The 18,536-nt window shown below is 43.8% G+C and overlaps 1 protein-coding gene and 1 long non-coding RNA gene across 4 annotated transcripts in view; one reads left to right on the forward strand and one right to left on the reverse strand.

Moving 5' to 3' along the window:
* The window catches only part of LOC103691412 (uncharacterized), an 89,395-nt gene that overhangs the window by 63,490 nt on the left and 7,369 nt on the right, over nucleotides 1-18,536 (reverse strand). The window lies entirely within an intron of this gene.
* Nucleotides 10,212-18,536, forward strand: part of Mir9-2hg (Mir9-2 host gene) — a 190,309-nt gene continuing 181,984 nt past the window's right edge. Inside the window, exon 1 of one of the 3 annotated variants that reach the window (XR_005500470.2) lies at nucleotides 10,212-10,371. The gene's annotated coding sequence lies outside the window, so the exon portion shown is untranslated. Of the gene's footprint in view, nucleotides 10,372-11,465; nucleotides 16,439-18,536 lie in introns of those variants that run through there. The other 2 variants (XR_010063692.1, XR_005500469.2) reach the window with 2 other exon arrangements.

Raw genomic sequence — 18,536 nt, forward strand, 5'->3', positions numbered from 1 at the left:
GTGTAAGGAGACAGAACACATACAAAGTGTTAGCAAAGAGTAGCAAAACAAAGCAAACCAAACCAATCAATTGCTGGAGCTCCCATTGTCTGTGGGGTTGCACTTCTACTCTTTTGAAACATCCCATGTCCTTTCATATGTCTGCTTTGGCAAAACATCCTTTCACTTGTGTTCCCCAGCAAAACATCATTTAACAGAACAGAATTTCCAAAGAAACCAGAATTTTCCACTTCAGAGTTCCTCTGTGTATTTTTTTAAAAATACCTATCATGTTCGCTTGTGAGAAACTGAAGGCCAGGTACTAACTAGCCTGCATGATTACCACAAATATATCTAAAGATTAAATGAGAACAGCAAACAAGTGAATGTGTATCCTCATGTGTCCATTTGTAGTCTTGTAGATTAATATTTATTATTTATTATATTATTTATTTTTTATTTTTTAAGGATTTTAAGTAATAGCCTGATAACTTTCCAATTTTTTTCATCACAAAATTCAAGATGGAGAATGACACTAATGCACAGAGTTGAGGAAGCTTTTACTATTTCCTCAGGTAAGTGAGTATTTAAATGTCTCTAGGCCGGTTTTTCTTCACTGAGGAAAGTGATAGGGGCACTGTAGAGAAACCGTGTTCTCCATCTGTTCAGGGAGATGGAAGGGTCATTGGAGCTGTTGCTATCTCTGCAGTAAATAAATAGGTCTTAAACTTTGAAAGGCAAACAATGCTTTATAAAGCACAGCCATTGAGGCACTTTGAAACAAAAATGTCATTGGTCACATCAAATAGCTGAGTTTCCAGCTCCTATTGGGCAGGCCCAACCAGATACCTCTGCTGGCCTGGTCCTGGCTTCTGCTTTCTGAGCAATCAGTATGCTTGCATTATCCTATGAGCAGCATTATCCTAAGTAATATCACCCAAGGTGGAATGTTGGGTAAAAAGAAAATGTACTTCAAACAAAAAAAAAGGAAAAAATCAAAGCCACAAGAACTGAAAGTTTCAATGTAAACTGTATTATTTATTTCAATTAAATGTTGAGCATAGTTTTCAAGAAAATGATGTAAAACTAAGGAAATATTACTACCCTATATTTGTTAGTGGCTATATGTTTGTTGGTTTGTCTTTTTTTTTTACATTTTAGATTTTGAATTTAGATACTGTGATAACTTATATATGCTCAGTCCAGGAACTGGCACTATTAGGAGGTGTGGCCATGTTGGAGTAGGTATGGCCATGTTGGAATAGGTGTGTCACTGTGACTGTGGGCTTTAAGACTCTCGTCCTAGCTGCCTGGAAACCAATATACTGCTAGCAGCTTTCAGATGACGATGTAGAACTCAGCTCCTCCTGCACCATGTCTGCCTGGATGTTGCCATGTTCCCATCTTGATGATAATGGACTGAACCTCTGAACCTGTAAGCCAGGCCCAGTTAAATGTTGCCCTTATAAGAGTTGCCTTGGTCATGCTGTCTGTTCACAGCAGTAAAACCCTAACTAAGACAGACACATTTTTAACTTAATTTTCATTTAGCATGCTATAATGACATTGTAAATTGTTGCAGTATTGACTTAGACATTAATTAAAAATGCATTTTTGAAATGGAATGTATTTTTTCCTGTGTTTAGCTGGGGAAAGTGGAAGTTTTGTTATTGTTTCTTTGAGACAATGTCTCTACATGTAGTTCTGATTGTCCTAGAACTTGCCATGTATATGTTATATCAGACTGACCTTGAACTCACAAAACTCTGTCTGCCTCTAACTCTGCCTCCACCTCCACCCCTTCCTCCACCTCTGCCTCTGCCCTCTGAGATTAAAGGCATAGGACATCACACCTGGCCTGACAAGAGAAACCTCTGGAGTGGAGGCCTATGGGTTATCTAAAATGCAACTTTGAGTGTGAAATCACTTGGGTCTCCGGGTATATCCTCATCTCCCTCAGCTTAGAGTCAACATCAAAGTCTCCTTTCCTGCAGAAATGTCAAAATGAAGAAGAGATGATGTGATATTATGATTCATTCTCCAATGATACAATAGGGAATTGAATCCCTTGGCTTCTGGTCTCTGGAGCTCATAACAATGTAGAAATTTTTCCTTGTGTTTTTTCTCTGCCTTTACTTCTGAAGTCTATATATGTGCATGCTGGCATAAATGGTGATGTCTTTGTCTTGATGTTCAATCATCATCTTTCTCACCTTGATAAAGATTAACCCTGAACCTACCTTTCTTGCTTGTTAAAGACTCAGGACAACTGCTCCCCTTACACTTTCTGACCAGAATCAAATACAGACTTAACATTTTAAAAATGAGCCTGGTGTAATCAGAATTTTCACAAACCTGACATAGAGAAGCTGTTTTGTAAAGGTAAGAGAACAATTGCAAACATCTGTATATAATGTATAACCATAGAGTTAATGAAAATCAGCTTTGTTAAAGCCCTTTGCTTTAGGCTATTCATAGCCAACAGCATCAAGACTCCGGTGCTCTAAGAAATAAGTGAATGCCATCATCATTATAGCTGCTGGCATTGGCCCTCTCATTGCAAGTACTAAGTGCTTTTCCTGTATTAACTGTGGAATCTCCACAACCAACATTATGAGGTAGACACAATCATTATACCCATTTTATACGTGAGAGGAAACTGAGGCATGGAGGAGTAAAGTAATTTGCCATGAATCTGATGGTAAAGCAGAGAGCCAGAATTTGAATGAAGCGGTTCAGTCCATAACCCCTTACCTATGAATGCTTGTTTTCTAAGATACCTGTCTCTCTGTCCTCATCTTGTAGCACAGTTTGTTCTGTAGCTGTTAGATCAGAGTAGGAATATTTCAAACTAGTAGAATTAAAAGTCAGTCTCCAACCAAGTTGCATCTCCCACGAACGAGCTAATCTCAAGAACTCTTTATGAAGTTTACTTAAAAACTGGCTTTATAAAAAAATAACTGCCTTGGGCTGGAGAGATAGCTCAGCAGTTAACAGCACTGACTGCTCTTCCAGAGGACCTGGGTTCAATTCCCAGCACCCACATGGCCGCTCACAGCTGTCTGTAACTTCAGTTCCACTGAATCTGACATCCTCACACCAACATATATATGAACAAGACACCAATGCATATGAGAACAAACGAAATCTTTAAAAAAAATAATAACCTCCTGGAAGAGTAGTATTCTTCAAGTAACAAAGACCTAGAACCCATATAGTTATAATAAAATATTAACAGGAAAATAACCAAGGTGTCTACAAGATCTGGAAAAATCTTCCATACAGCAAATAAATGTATTCCAGGCCACTATTTAGGCAAAGCTTGTGTTAGTGACAAGGCACAAACAACCAATAAAAGTATTTAAAGTGCCAAATGTAGCACAGGATAAAAACTAAGCAAGGGTAAGCATGAGAGTCAATGTTTGGACAATGACATAAAAAATATGGATACAATATGGCAGAAGGTGGGAGAAGGTGGTCCACTCTGCAAATACAGAATACACTTGGTGCGAGATGTCTTGTGTGGGCATGTCAACATTCAGCCCAGTCTGAAAACCCAACCACTAAGAGCCGTATTAAGAGTCCGAAAACACAAAGAAACATATCAAAGGTAAACATATCAATTTAAAAAAATCTGAAGAGGATTTACATAGAAATCAAGGGTTAATAATGAGAGCATATAAATTACTATAGGAAAAGATGATTAGTGATAATAATTGTTCAAGAAAACATGTGTGTCATCTGCCTCTGAATGATAATTTAGTTCTAGTGACTAATGAATAATTGAGATCCATAACCTTAGGGCCAACCCTGTTGCCACTAGTTTCTTAGTCAGAATAAAGAGAGGTTAGAAACTGAACAGACCCCAGACTGACCTACCCCTTACAAGCTATTTTTTTAGTGTCAGACTGAAGCCTGAAACACAGTCTCCCTTTCTTCCTTTTGCTGCCATTTCTTGGCATTTTCTTGATTTCTAGCAACATGGGAAACAGCAAGAATGAACAAATAAAAGAAGGGGTGGGGGTCGCGACACAAGAAAGGGAAGTAAAAATTGACAAAAAAAAAATAAAGGATCAAAGGTGACATGAGAGAAAGTGTCCTCTCTCTAAATGTTAAAAGGCTTAAAGAATTTTTTACTCGATTTTAGAAGTGACAACGGAGTCTTGACAATTATATCATAAGAAAAATCCTTTTAGTTGTTCAATGTGAAGTTCTCAAAGTCTGCGAGATGAAGAAGTACCGAGAGCCAATGTTTAGACGATGTGATTAAAGGCCTTGCCTTCTTTAATGTCATCTTTAATTTAATTTTGATGTGTATGTATAATTTTAAATTTTTTAAACTTGTTTTTAATGATGATCCTTAAATGCTTTAACCTCCCTTTTAGCCCATTACCTACTAGAGGTAGTGAGAAGAAAGGATATGGGAGAAGTGGATCTGTTTAAAAAAAAAAATGGAGCACATGTCAACCGTCTTGTCAGGAAATCAGCAGTTCAGTTCATAGGTCAACAGTGGCTCGATTCACTTGTAAATGTTTTATAAGTAGTCCAGTTTGGTAGAATCTGGGTAGCAGCCGTGGTGACAGTACCTAACAGGAAATCAGACCTCAGCCAAATGGAAGGAAGAAGGACTATGGCCAACAGGAATGCCAGGAAAAGTTCTCAGCTGGGCCTCTCTCAACAAAGTATGAAGATCAACAAAGGCATGAGACAAGAAATCTTCTATAGATAGGTCTGTAGGCAAGCCCCATGTCCCTCTCACAGTCCTCCGAATCTTATTTATATCCCTCCAACACGTGTCCTCCATGGGTCTTGTCTCATCCCATGTTTTGTCTCAACACATGAGTCTGTCTCAGCTGACACCACTCTGTCATTCACTCCGAGTCTGAGAAAGCCACAAGAAGCCACAATACACCATCCGGAGATTTTTTTTTTTTTTTTTTTTTGGTCTCTCTATGGAGATCAAGACTGGCCTGGTCTATAGAGTGAGTTCCAGGACATCAGGACTACACAGAGAAACCATGTCTAGAAAAAAAGAAAAAAGAAAATGGGAAAAAATACATCTCTTATGGTTTTGTTTTGTTTTTCAAAATTAACATTATGTGAGAAAAAATAGACAAATGAAGTTAATTTTCCTATGTTTCAGAAATAAATAGATCACAAGGAACAAAAGGGGAACAGGAAGTAGATGGCAAAATAGAAGCACAAGAAAGAGAAAAAAAGAGAAAGGCATAGAAAAAGAATCCAAATATATTGTTGCAAATGACTTTATTCAAAAAAGCTCATAGTTGTCCAGATGAATACTTTGCATATATCAACACATTTATTTAAAATTTAAACTTTTACTTTATTATCATTTCATGATGTATAACTGGAGGATAGATTTTTCTTTTCAATATTATCTCTTTTGTCTTAAATGAAACACTCTTCCTATAAAACCTTACCAGATTCATTTTCAAAATAAAATGCTATTACACTAAGTTTAAGACTTCTCACTCTTAACTCAGGCTGGCTTAGAATTTACCCATCCAACCTAGGCTCTCCTTTGACTTCAGGCTGTCTGACTTAGCATCTGTGGGTTATAAGTATACACCAGGGTCCCAAGGTGCTTCCTCCTCTTCCTCCTCCTCCTCCTCCTCCTCCTCCTCCTCTTCCTCCTCCTCTTCCTCCTGCTCCTCCTCCTCCTGCTCCTCCTCCTCCTCTTCCTTTTCTCTTGTGAATGTGTCCTGGCATCATTGGCTTCAATTATTGGTATCAATAACTTTAGAAAAAAATCTCTTTGTAATATTTAGTTCTGGTATTTTATTTCACTCTTAACACTATTCTTCTGTTTTCCAAAATCCTAAAGTCTTATTTAAAAAAAAACCACAAAACAATAAGCATAGCAAAGTAATGGTTTGGATATCTTTTCTTTGGGAGGTGCTGGGTGGAGTCTCACTGTGTCTGTCGCTCTGGCTGACATGGAACTCCCTGTGTAGACAAGGCTGAACTAGAATTCCACATGATTTTGCATTCTGACTGCTGGAATTAAGGGTGTGTATCACCACACCCAGCTTGGATTTCTTCTAAAGGCATGAAGGCATGAGTAACCAGACTTTATTAATGGTACCTCAGGGAATCACTTGGCCCCTGACAAGACCTTTGGCTTCCTTGCAAATACAAATCTGTGCCACGGCCTCCATGCTGGTGGTTTGCTCAATCCAATCTACTCATAGTATCCATCTGACCCAGTTTATTAAGTGAAACTTTCTTTTCTAAAAGGCAAACATGAGTTTCTGCCCTCATCTGAGCATCCACTTAAGGGTATAATAGATGTGTTCACTGACTAGCTCTCTACTTGTAAGAAATTCCACGTTCTGTGCCTCAGGTTTAAAATTTGGCAAGAATATAGAGGACCATGGTAATGTACACCTGCAATCCCACCACTCAGGAATTGGAGACAGGAGGATCAAGAGTTCAAGACCAGCTGCTACATAAAGAAATGAGAACAGTCTGGCAGAGGAGAGGTTCTGAAATTAGTGTAAAACTTGGTGAGAAAAACAAAGCATTTAATTCAATGAGTAGTAGTTAAAAGTTTTAAATAGATGACAAATGGGTTGCTTAGTTTATAAGTCAGATACTGATCTGATTTCTTCAAACTAAATGGAATAAAAATAAAGTCAAAGCAGTTTTTTTCTTAACAGTAGGAATATACAAGCAAGTAAATTCTGCTTTATGCATGGTTTGTGGTTCTGGGGGAGTCAGGGTATGTGAGGGGGAAATCACTTAGAGTAGAGGTCTAGCAGGATATTGTCACTGTCTTAGCTCACAAGAATGGTGGCCAGTGGTCTCAGGTCCTCCACTTTGCTGGACACCTTCTTAGGGCCCTTGGTGGAGAAGAGTAAAAACCCAGCCATCCCAGCCAGTGAGTCATTCTACAGTCCTAGCCCAAAGCTCAGCATCCTAAATGTGTCTTGGAACTTCACTGTGGAATACATTCAATATTCTCCTCAGAGCGACCCAGAGATGGGCTTGCAGAGATGGAATGCAGCCTGGGGACGTGGGAAGATCCCTGACGCTGTCAGGGAGTGCGCCAAAGGGACACAGTCTAGGGCAGTTCCCTTCTGTCTCTCTGTCTCCCCCTCCCTCCCTCCCTCTCCCTCTCCCTCCTCTCCCCACCATCTCCCAGCTCTCTTTCTGTCTCCTCCTTCTCTCTCCTTCACTCTGCTTACTAAAGTTTTATTCTCAAAGACTGTGAGAAGTACTTGACATCCTCTAGCTCTATCAAAATTTTGGGACCCGTAATCTAAGCCAACTGTGGGTTTAACTTCCAAGTTGCACTTAAGAAGGAATCAAAAAACTATTGTGCTGAGATCTTCGTCTCTGTTCAAGGTGGAATAAGAGTAAAGGGTAAAGCTGAGTGCAAGTTTTACCTTCTGAGGCTTAAGTGGAGGACTCCCTCACTGGGGTAATGTTGGAGTGGGGGTGTAAGTACAAGTCCAAAGAGAAAGAGAGCACAAGACGTTTTAAATGTGTCTTTTAAATCTCCATACACACAAAATCTGTAACTTAAGTTCCAAAGAAAGAAAGAAAGAAAGAAGAGAGAGAGAGAGAGAGAGAGAGAGAGAGAGAGAGAGAGAGAGAGAGAGAACCCAATAGCTGAGAGACAGAGTAAGGCAGTGTCACCCTTCTGAGTACCTGGCTGGCAGGGCCTTACCTGGCTCTGGCTCACCAAGTAGTCCTATGACTGCCCCATGTCTTACTATCCTGGACTTCAGATTTTTTTTTTAGCTAATTTTCCAAGGAACATGTTCGGGAATCATTGGTTCACAAATGGAGGATCTCCGGAAATTGGTAGGGCGTACAGTTGCACTGTTTTGAGTTTTGGGGAGTTACATATACAAGCCTTTCTAAGTCTTTCTAGGCTGGGGATGTTCTCAGCACAACCTTTTGAGAAGGCAGCCCCCAAATGGCTTTCCTAAGTGTTGCAAACTGAGAGGTAAACCCTATGACCTTTACTCTGGCACAGGCCATCAGCCCCGGGGATAACAACCCAGACCAGAGGGCTGCTGTGAAGGAACGCTCATAGCTGCCTGCTTGTGCCATTGGTCAGTGCCACCCGATAGATACCTGTAGGTGCAGTCAGCACTCCTGTTGTGTTCTGGTCTGAGAGAAGAGTTCTTTGGGGTCTGTTCAGTAAGGTTTGGCTTTGCCCAGATCTAACTTATACAGAAAAGAGTACTCACTGAGCTTCGGGTAGAGCGGGTAGAAAGGGCAGCCTGACAGCCACGATAAATGACGAAACCCTAAAGTCTTGAGAGCCCAACCCTGTGGACTCCATTTTACAGGCTATTAAGGAGGGCATGGTTGATTCTCTAGTCTCCTGGATTGCCAACTCAGGGAGACCCACCCTATGTGCCCCCAAGTGGTGCCAAAGGCAATTCAGTTCCTTTCCTCCTCTGGGCACAGAGGTTAAAATAAGAAGCGGAACTCTTACGATCTATTTCTGCCTCGGGTTTTTTGTTATCATAGTTGTTTGAGTCAGAAGTCTGTAGGTTTGCCTAACTCTAGTTCTACATAGTATTTCTGGGTACCGTTGGCACGATCAGACATAAAAGTACATATGTGTGTTTTGAAATCGGGTTGTTTATTGGTTAATTTACTGGTGATTTTTTTTTTAACAATTCAGTTTAATCTGTTAACGCTGTGTTTTGTTGTGACATAGATTTAACGGTGGGATGCGATGTTTCACTTCCAACAGCTTTCAATCCGTCTTCTTTGGTCCGCAAAGAAATACAGACTCTTTAAAATACTCTGTGTCTGTGGGCTCATCTTTATCCTGCCTTTCTCAGTTTGGCCCTCATTAAGATGTGACACCCATCCGCTAGTGTAGGCTACGCTTTGGACTTTTGCTGAAGCGCCCATCGATCCGGGTGTGGGAGCGCCTTATCTCCCAAATTCAGCCCTTCCCCTACTCCTTTCCTTAGAGGTGTTCTAAGTCAACTAACTGGCTGGGCGACCTTCCGCTCCTTTGGCCTTTGCAACTCAGTCAAAGCAAAGGTAAGTTCAGGGGAACAGCCTCAGCTACCGATTACTCTTCCTTCTGCAGTGACCAAACTCTGTACTCTCCACCAAAGATGTCCCCCATTCATGGTTGTTCCCAGATAGGACCCCAGACAATATTCTGGAGGTAGATTCGAGCGAGTGAGTGAGCGAGTGAGCGAGCGCAGCAGGACGATTGTGCTCCAGGCTTTCATCCTTGGAGAGCACGTGTAACCGTCTAGGAAGAGGAAAGCTCGTCTGTGGTGTTCTTGTCCTGTTGCTCACCGACTTGGTTATTCACAGGACTTTCCAGGATCCTACTGTCCTGGAATGAAGACTAATTCATACCTCAGCTTAGGGAGTGTGAAGAATGCCCAAGGAAGGAAAACTGGGAGTTCTCAAAAGTTCCACAACTGGGGAGGGGGCTTAACCGCAAGATCAGATTTTTTTTTCTTTACAAGAATTCAGCCTAAATTATCAAGGTTCATGGTTTGATTTCAACTTGTGCGATTCCAGGACAATATTTTTTTCAAAATAACTAAGGACACTGATTTAGCTAACTGATAAACCGCGTGATTGGTGGGAGAGGTGATTGTTTAAATTATTTTTAAGCCAAAAGGCTGTTCGTGCTTCGGTTGCTCCCACCTAGTCCAGCCTTGCTTGACCGAGGAATATGAAGTTAGAAAAAAAATCATGCATCGTTTGCTTTCCTCTTATAGATCTAGGGAAGCCTCCCGGAACATTTTCTGAAAACAAGAACAGGTGTGACAAACTCCATCCAGCTCTGACCACTTTCTCTCATAGACGCTTTGGGAACTGTTTTCCTCTATGTTAAGAAAGCAAAGTTTTTATACTTATTTTCCAAACCTTTTCTGCACACATTCTGTCGCTTGCCTTAAAGAAGGGTGAAGTCCTCTGTGTGTGTGTGTGTGTGTGTGTGTGTGTGTGTGTTTCATTTGTTTTAGATTCTTCAGAAGAGGTAAGGTCCTTGTTTTCCATCTCTTTCGGACTTCTCTTTGCCCCTTAAATCGAGCATTTGTGTTGCCCGCTGACATTAGATTGGGAGAAAGCAGCTCGGTCCTCTCTTCCATCCGGGATGGTGCGCCGACTCGCTCGTGCTGCATATCCTATCTTGTCCACTAGAGGTCACTGGACCCTCGCGGCTCGCCTCTCGACCTGCTGCCTCCAGCTCCTGGAGCTCAAATTAGCTTCGCGTTAATTAACACCCGAGTCCATCAAGGCGGGTTCCTCCGTACAGTACTTGCAGCAGGGCTTATATAGACAACTCACACCCAGCCAAAGCAAACCTCCCCAAACCCAACACTTCCAGCATGTCCAAACTGGGAAACAGGCGCCAGAGTAACACGGGGCAAGGTATAGTGCCATCATGCTTTAACTTTTGTTGGGTGGGGCTTGCAAAATTGCTGTGAAGCCAGCGTTCTTCTAGAACACAGGTTCTGCGGGACCGGCTTTACTTCTTACCTCTCCCAGGCTGGGCAGCGTGCTTTCTGGCCCCGCCAGCATCCCGGTGCTTAGAGAATTTCACCAGCGCCTGTCGCTGTGCCAGAAGGTCGCTGGTCTACAATGTTCTAGGCTCACGGGGCAGATTGTTTATTAAAGGGCGTAGAGTGCAGGGACCTTCCGAGAGGTATTTGAAATTGCTAGAAGAAAAAGGTATGCGCGACAGCGTTTCTCATGTCTTTTGATACAGACCGGGAAAAGAAACCGGTAATGAACAGCACGAATCGACCCTGTTTTCAGTGTGTGCATGAGGCGGCCTGAGGTGTCCTGGGAAGTTCTCTGACTCTTGCTGAGTGCACATTTTTACCTTTTGAGGTTCTCGGAAAATCTAAGGTCTAGCTATAATTTTATATTATTTTCAACCAAAGTCCCCCAAAAGATTTCCTCCTATGAACTGGGGAGACTGAGCCATGGCTCCAGGCCTCAACGAAATTCCTAAGAGCTGTATAAAACGAAACCCGAGTGTATTTCAGCAGAACTGTCCAACTTGGTCGTATTTGTAAATCCTCACAATGTGCTTCTTTGACGCGGTGTTCAGTCGGTGGGTCATCGCAAGTATTCTTAATTTCCTTGGGGGGGGGGGGTGATATGGAAATTTTAATTCCGATCTAAAGAGTTACCTCACTTGAAATCTTTTTGAGAAGGCATGGGGAGGCGGACTGTGAACTTGGGAACTGGAGTTTCTTTATCTGGTCCCCCAAAGACATGGGCCTTCAACCTGTGAGAGAATGGGCTCGCGAGTGCTCACTAAACTACCTTTCCCACAAACCGTTCAGGCACGGGCGGACAAAACGATGAGCGTTTGTGGTTGGACTAAGGCTTCTCTTGAACTGGTTAATAATGGCAGATAATGGCATTGTCCGTCTTCGGGGGGTGCGGGGGGGGGGCGGCGCGAGGAAGGGGAGCACCAGTCGGGCTACTAACCGCATCTACGTGCTAGGCCGTGAGCGCCAACAAAGTGCACATCCTTAGTATGGGGGGGGGGGAGTAAAAGAAGGCAGATGAGGAGACACGGGAGAAGTCCCCCGCAGCAAATAAAAAGTCCACTTTTCTTGAGGTGGGAGGGAGAGATCCCGAAATTCGTCGAAGCTGGAACACTGAGGGATTTCGGACACCGGGGTTTTGAAACATCATTTTTTGTATCATAACTCTAAATTGGGGTGGGGGTTCTTGAAACATCCCCTTCTAGGATCCAGCCCAACCTTCAAAAAAGTCTACCCCAAACTTGATTCAGCCACAGCTTGCTTTGGGCGGTGTTGTGGCCAAGACAGGGTCCCCAGCGCAGGCGTTGCAACCGGACCCCGCTCTGGTGCGGGCACAGGTGTCAGCCTGAGCTGGAATTATGTAATGGATTTGGTGGCCTGGGTTCCTACCAAAGGGAATTAGAGAGGGCGAGGCTTTCTCTTTTCTTTTCCTTTCGACTACATCTGGTGTCAGGTATACGGGATTTGTGTCAAGCAGGTGTGATTTGAAGGAAAAGTACACGGGAAATGGCGGCCAAGCTCAAAGTGCTCTGGAAAGCGGCCAGACAGCCTGCCATCTCCTCCTCAGCCGCTCACCTGAGGACCTTGCAGGTGCCCTGGATTCCAAGCAGGATAAGCAAATGGGGGGTGTGGAGTGCTGTCCTCCTTGTTAGAAGCTGTGGGGGTTCTATCCTGATGCGTTGTGTGAGCTTACTGAACCCCTCCTCTCCTGAGCATGAGTGTGAGTGTAGATAAAAAATTAAATTGTGTGTGTGTGTGTGTGTGTGTGTGTGTGTAGCATCCAAAGTGATGTAAGATGTATGTACTCCTTTAAGAGTATTATAACTTTAATAATCTGTGCAGAGACAAGTCTCTACATTTAAATGCAAGAACTGAGTCAGGACCTTTTCTAAGAGGTAAAGTGGCAGGCACAGCCCTGAGTGGAATATATTATACCAATTTTGGTGACTAGAGAAGATTTCCAACAGGGCCAACTGGTGTTTCATTAGGCAGAAAGGTAGGAGACTTGAAGAATAATGACCCCACTCAACAATCACCAATCCCTTCTGACACTACTTTGTTGCCATTCTGAAATTTGACACCCACAGATATTGAAACCTTGGATAACCAAAGGAATTATTTGAGCCTTAAAAAGTCACATGCTGAATTAGGGGAGAGGCCCTAATTTTTTTTATGATCAAACAGAATAGCTTTTAACTGGTGAACATGAGGCCTAAATTTGAACTTCTCCATTGATTTCTGAAAGGAATATTCATTCAAGGTGATCAAAATGGCAGGTTAAAAAAATAACAGTAAGAGAATTGTAGCAGAATATCCACATGGTGACCACAGGGCACACAGGGCACAGAGTTGGGTATGCAGTGGCAATACACAGGGGGGGCTGTGAATCCTGGCTCCTTAATTCAGATTGGTGAATTTAGGCAAAAACTCACAGGTTAGAAAGGCTTGGTTCCATCACATGAATGAAGTCCCATCTCTGTAGACTATGCCCACTTACAGAGTTCCCGCTAGAAAACAGGCAATCTCTCTCTGTTGATATTTCTATGACCTCAGAACGCCCTTGAGCTCACTGTTAATTATTGTAAGAACTATCAGCAGTGACTACTTGCAAACTACTTTTCTTACAAGTCTCTGAGAGATTGGCAGGAAAAGCGTTTCTTGTGGTGGTAAAGGTTCAACTGGCGCCATTACTATGCCATAATCAGTGTTGCTTGGTAGTGAATGTTCTGACTTTCCTGGCTGTGGCGAAAGCCATTGTTTTTTACAGGAGCTATCAGTGAGAAGAATGCAGCAGCACTCCATAGCTATCTCTACTTGGGGGCAAGCTTGACTCTCTACATGAACCTCAACTGTAGGTCTTTTAGGCCAGTGGAATATTCTGTAGCGACAGGGGAGAACAGTCTAACATAAAAACTGTCTGGTCAGTGACAGGATTTGGAGAGAGAAAGCCTTTTCCTCTTCTTCCCCCTCTTCCTCACAGAATCAGGCCACATTTCCAAGTCTCTCATGGAAGCCATGCTCCCAGCGCCAGCAGCAGACTGCCAGACACACCTTGGGGCTTTACTGACTTCCTCCCAAACAGTTCTGCAGCTTGCCAACAGGCGGGTTGTGTGAGATGTCAGCCGCTATCTGGTGTCTACTGTAAGCTGTCTGGCCCATTTTGGGAGTGTGCACAAGCAACTCTGACAATGTATACCAGTTGAGTAGAAGAACTGGAGTGCAATTTATGAAGTTGTCTATCTCAGGTATAAGGAGAGGTTTTGCAAGCTGTGGGGACTTTCTTAAACCCAGCCGCAGGCACCTGTGGGCTTTCTCTATGTCTTAAACATCTGCAATCTAAACCTGTGATTGTCACACCCTTTTACCTCCTGTGTGAGTGTCTCATAATTTCAAACAAAGACAGCCAAACATCTACAATTAGTATTCAACAAGCAAGGGTGGTTAATTATTGCTCAACTGTTAAATGACACACAATAAAGGCTCTCTCTGGCCTGTCATTGTACTGTAGTCTGAATGTTGTTCTTATACAAACACTCACTTCACAATGTTTAGGAGATGCTGTGGGATGCAGAACTTTTATCCACAGACACCGGATCCATATCAGTGCAGCATTATGAAGCATCTGGGGGGCACCGCTGTGGCTGGGATGTTTGTTCTTGGCACCGAGATGCAAGGGCACAGGCTGGGCTCTTTGCTCTTCGTTTGTTTTCCTATTGCTGCTCTCCAAGAGAATCTTGGAAATCCCAGTCAGAGCGGTGAAATATGACCTCCGCTTTATAGAGTTCCTAGTCAGCTCATTCTGCTCAAGGGAAATATTTTTATTTGCCTTCGATTAACATAATTTTTCAAAGAACAACTTCGTTTTCCATTTTACTTTAAGTCCATGGTAGGCATAAATTAGCCACATCCTTGTTATTCTGAAATAAAGTTTGGAGGCAAGTGAGTCCTTATACCAGATGCTGAACAAAATAATGTCCAGGAAGTTCTTCCTGCCCTAGCATAGGTGCATAAAGTACAACAGTAGTCTGTCAACTAAGTGTGAAAACCCCTTAGTGTTGCGATCCATTTGGTAGTCTCACTGTAATGGCAGAAACGAGATGGTTACCGCGACACCATTGCTATTATTGAAATTAAACAGCTTTGGGAGAATATAATTGCTAATAAAAGGCTTCTTCTCCACGCCCCTTAAGGGTTCCCTCCCCCACTCTGACATTTTATGATGTGCCATTCAGATGAATGTACGTAGAGTTATGTGGAACCTAGCGGCCTACTGTACAAGGTCGGATCTAGAGATCAGCAAGGAAGTGAAGATGGGGAGCTCACTGTATTTAGGGATGGTTGTCTGGGAAAACGCACTCGTGTGTTTAGATATCGATGTTTAAACTTTTTCTCTTTATGAATGCGTCACAATTTTTCAAACCGATCGCGTGCACCCTCCGTGGTACCCCCGTGTCTGTGCATTAAAGGCGTCCATGAAATCATTGTACGGGGCTGGTTTAGTGCGTTTAACAGAGAACTAATGGGTTGTCTGTGTCGGGGAAAGCAAGGTCCTATTTTTAATCCCATCACGTACTGAAGCGGTTTTGTGTGGATCTGTGGCTTCCACCTTTATCCATCCTGGTAGTTCCTACTGAAGAAAATCCAAACGCTCCCAGCTTCGGACGGGTGCCAAAATGTCCTGCTTTCTGCACTACTGATCGCTTTTTATTTTCAGCTTATTTTCGTCTTACTTAACAATAATAAATGACCCTTGCAGTGTAAAACCTTAGTTTAAATGATCCGGGGAGCTCCTGTGTCTTTTTTCTTTTTACTTCGAAATGTTATGTCAAATACTCGATACGTTTAACTTGCTCGTATCTCCAAGAAACTGGAGACCAAAGCTACTTTTGTGCTGGATTTTACCTTCTTTCTTGCCCAGAACGTGCGCTGCGCGCGTAAATACACACACGCGCTGCGCTCATGCGTGAGCACAAACATACACATACACACACACACACACACGCACACACACACACACACACACACACACGGGGGGGGAGAGAGAGAGAGAGAGAGAGAGAGAGAGAGAGAGAGAGAGAGAGAGAGAGAGAGAGAGAGAAAGCAAAAAAAGAGGAAGGTGCTTAGAAGAGGCAGGGATGCCCGGTGAAAAGCAGAGAGTCGGGGATCCGGCTTAACCCAGGCATTTGGGAAGGGGGGCTGGAGGTGGAACACGACTCAACGGACCGCAGCCGCTCTGGCTAGGGCGGTAGAGCGCCAGGGTGAGAGGGTGAGGATGCCCTGCGGGCTTCCGCACTACTCTGACACCAAACAGAATGGCTAGGCTCCGGTGGTGAAGTAAAAGTTCCCGGTGGCGTGAAGGCGGTGGATAGCCACCTTGCCCGTGCACGGAGGCTGTCTGGGGAAGCGGCCTCGAGGGCTGGATGGACTGGGTGGAAGCCCTCGCAGGGGGTCCTACGGCTCTAGCTTTTGTACCGCCCCGCCTAGGCCAGTCCGGAGCTGACGCACCAGCTCCCCAGAGACGCTGGGGGCGTCGCACTGCAGCTGGGTGGGGAGCAATTTATTCCTGGCGGTCACATCCCACCCCATCTTCTGTTACTCCACCCTACCCTCCCATCCCTCCACCTCTTCCTCCTCCTTTTCTACCAACGCCCGCACTATCTTCTGGTTCTTCTCCTCCTCACCCTCCACTCCCCCTCTCTCCCTTCTTTTCTTTTCTCCCTTCCCCTCCCCCTCTTCTGAATAACCAAGCTGTTTTGCCTCCGAAAGGGGAGAGAGAGAGAGAGAGAGAGAGAGAGAGAGAGAGAGAGAGAGAGAGAGAGAGAGAGAGAGAGAGAGGCCTGCGGTGACTGGAAGACAGGAGGGAATCTGGATCTGGTACATCTGGGAAGTGGAAACTTGATGCTTCTGGGCGGTGATTTGCCAAGGCCTCGCCAAAGGTGAGTACTCTGGGGGCCGGAGGAGCTCCCACTTGGAAGGGTCCAGACCCCGCCCAAATCTGAGAGTCTGGTGGTAGTCAAACAGCGGTTAAAACTGGGATCGACTGAAGGTCGCGAAGGGCCACAATACAAGGGTCCCGGAACACATGGGTGTCATTCGCCCTCCTTGTAGTTCCTAACACAGGCTGCCGCACAGGGCTGCTTCCCAACCTGCATAGGGAATCAGCGACGGCTGTAACTTCTAAAGCCCTCTCCCTAACTATCTGCAGCTCCCCTCCTTACATACCCTGGCTCAAGGGACGCTTTGGCCTCAGGAAGTGAGAAAGTATTCTTCTCTCAGATCTTTAAAAGGGAAAGTTTGGCAAGGTGGGCGCTCTTTGGTTCTACCATCCCCTCGATCCTAACCTAGGATCCCTAGATTGTACAGAATAGTGTTATTTTTCCTTTTATAAAGAATGACTTTAACGAAAATTCGTATGTAATCAAAAAGATTATTGGATCTCCATGACTGATCAGCTGTTGCTGACCTACCAATAAGCGGTTTTTTTTAATACACACGCACATTCATGCGTGCCCCGTACACGCAAACACACTGGGTGGGGTATGGGGGGGGTTATAAGTAATCAGTAAGACAGCTCGAAGTTAGCAAGAATTAAGAGCGAATCAAAAGGGCTTTTAAATGTTATGTACGTATCTTCCATTTGTGTGTAGATTGGGGAGCGGGGATGGGGGGCGCCTGTGTGTTGCCTGTTTTGTCAGCTGGTTCTAGTTTCTAAGCGTCGAGTGTTTCCAAAGGCTGGAGCCAGCGTCCACCATCCACCTCGGCACCCTAGCGGCGGAACAGGACTCATTTGTTTGGTGCCGAGCGGTGAGGATCTGGAAGAGACTGGAGTGTAGTTAGGTCGGGCCCCCTGCCATCCATTACACCTGCGGCAGATGGCTCAAGTGGGAGAATGGTTTTGTATGCCAGAATCAAGAAAGGAAGAGGAGAAAATTCAGCCTCGCCCTACTCAAAAGGAGTTCTGTAAAGGGCCAGAGAAATGAAAGAAGCTATCAGAGCTAACGATGCTGCTTCCTCTCTTGAGTTATCCTGGGCAGTTAATGACGTGATACCTGGTTCCAACAGATAATGAGACCGATTTTGACAAATGTATTTTTGATCAAATGTTTTACACACACATACACCACACACACACACACACACACACACACACCCCTTCAAGTAGATGCACACAGGTGTTCTTGTAGTTCCATGGAGCTGAAGGGAAAGCCACTCAAAATTCAGGAAGCCTCCTCTCTTCCCAAGAGCTTCATTCACCTCAGACTGCCAACTTACACACATCAAGGCTCCCGCCCTAGACAACCAACTATGGATTTAAGCAGACTTCAAATGTACCCATCTCATTTTCACATAATGTTTTCTGATCAACATTGCCACTCTTGTACCCGTTCCTTCGTGTTCTCAACACGAAGGGAATGGGATAAGCGAACCTCTCCTGGAGACACTAGACCATGGACACATGTGACAAAGGGCACAGACCCAATCTAGGAGTTCAGTCTGTTTTCATTTGTTTAATTCTATACTAAAGGGAGGGCTATATCAAGGGAGACCAAAACACACCAGGACTCCGTCTCCACCCTTCACACAAGTCACAATAACCACTCATATCTATGTTTTTATAGCAAACGTTTTCATGTTTCTTATGAAATAAACTACTATACTGACCTAATTTTCTGTTCTAAATCAAGCAACTTTCAACGGCCCAGGGTATAATATGCTGAGTTCTTGGTACCAGTTGGCATGCTGACACAGAGAAATTCCACCATTTTAAAGCACACACGATCCACTTTTCTGTTCACATCAGGGCTAAATAATATTTAGAGTTATACCAAAGACGATGAAACCAGAATCCATTCTAGCTATGATTTGGGGATCACAAATAAGATAGATTCTAAAATCCCACACACAGAAAGGAAAAGAAACACTGCCATTTCCAAGATGCTTGAAAGACCTAAAGAAGCCTGTGGACTGGGTTTGGTTGATTGGTGTTTGTATGCTCAGTGTAGCCTAATTGTCCTGTGCAGTCATTTTTCTCTC

The sequence above is a fragment of the Rattus norvegicus genome, chromosome 2 (genome assembly GCF_036323735.1).
Source record: "Rattus norvegicus strain BN/NHsdMcwi chromosome 2, GRCr8, whole genome shotgun sequence".
NCBI classification, from domain to species: Eukaryota; Metazoa; Chordata; class Mammalia; order Rodentia; family Muridae; genus Rattus; species Rattus norvegicus.